Raw genomic sequence first — 1,635 nt, forward strand, 5'->3', positions numbered from 1 at the left:
TAATTAAAATTATTTTACAAAAAAATTAATTTAATTACAAAAATAATTAGAATATAAAATTTATTTATTTAATAATATTAAAAAATTTAATTATTAATTAGATATAATTTTAATTATTTAAAATATATTTAAAAACATTATTTATAAATTATAAAAGATTTTAAATAATAAAAAAATTAAAAAAAAAATAAAAATTGAAAATGTGAGGGGGTTGCACGACTTTAATAGTAGAAGTCGTCAAACCCCCATACGACTTCGTTTGTTTTTTATTTTTTTTTGTTAAAAATTTCTTGGTAATCGATTACAAGTATCTGGTAATCGATTACCATACCTTAAAGTCAAATGAACAGTGTGAAGTCGTGCAGGGGTGGCACGACTTTTTTATTTGAAGTCGTGCAGGGGTGGCACAACTTCCCTATTCTCGTAATTAAATTTTTTTTTGCCTATTCTCGTAATATTTCCCCCATTTTTGCCTACTATGGTAAAAAACCGAATAACCGAGAGGGGAAAAGGAGGAATAACTTTTTAGCAATGAGAATAGTTCAGATTTCTGGGCTTTGTTTGATCTGATTTTATGGTAACAAAAAGTGTTATTTTAATACATTCTTTAATTACAACAAACTTCATTGATATTAAATTAAAACACCTATTAAATATTTAGTTTTCATTAAAACCGACCAAAATAGTCTTTTTCACACCTACATATGCCTAATTTACATACTTTCTAGACACATTAGAGCATTAAAGTACACTCGTATTTGAGGTCAATAGTGTTTTATTTAACTTATTTTAAGGAAATGATTGGCAAAGATTAAAATATCCAAGAAAGAAATATGTAATTTTAATATTTAATATGAACAAAAAATAAATATTTTACTCGTTTCGTGATTTTTAATAATAATAATAATAAGAATAATAATAAAAATAATAAGAAGAAAGAAGAAATCACGGCTCATTCACAGCTCATATGAAAGAAAAAAAAAACTAAAAATGAAAGAAGAAATCGAATACTCAAACTATAGAAGAAAAGACTTTAAACAAAAACTCAGAAACACAGGACCTATTCACAGCTCATTCAATCTTGGCAGTTCATTCATTTCTCAGCCATATCATTCAATCAGAAACTGCACAATCATAATTCTCAACTTTAAATCTCAGTATCATCAATCCAAGCAAGTGAAAAACAACTTCATTTAGCCAATGTCAGCAATGAACATATTCAGAAAAGTAGAAATCAGTTTCAGCCTCACAGGAAGTGTTTACACTTATATTCACTCAACTGTTTAGGCTCATTGATGGGTGTCGCAGCCCATACAAATTTGATTGCATATTAGAACTGCAGTATAGACTAGGAAGTGACTCCTAGGTCATCTCTCAAGGACCAATTTTGCGGTTCAAGAATTGAATCTAACACGGAAAGGGGGGGTTGAAAAGGTTTTGCAATAATTAAAGAACTCAATATAAAGACACAGATGCAACAAACTAATTTAAGCTAGCATGGTAATTAAACTAACACTATTAAAAACCTTAGACAACATTCAACATCAAATACTCTTGCAAACAAATTAACAAGCACAGTTAAAAATAATTAAATGCAACACTAACTCAAACACATAAACTCAACCTATTAACTAA

The sequence above is a fragment of the Vigna radiata genome, unplaced genomic scaffold (genome assembly GCF_000741045.1).
Source record: "Vigna radiata var. radiata cultivar VC1973A unplaced genomic scaffold, Vradiata_ver6 scaffold_131, whole genome shotgun sequence".
NCBI lineage: Eukaryota > Viridiplantae > Streptophyta > Magnoliopsida > Fabales > Fabaceae > Vigna > Vigna radiata.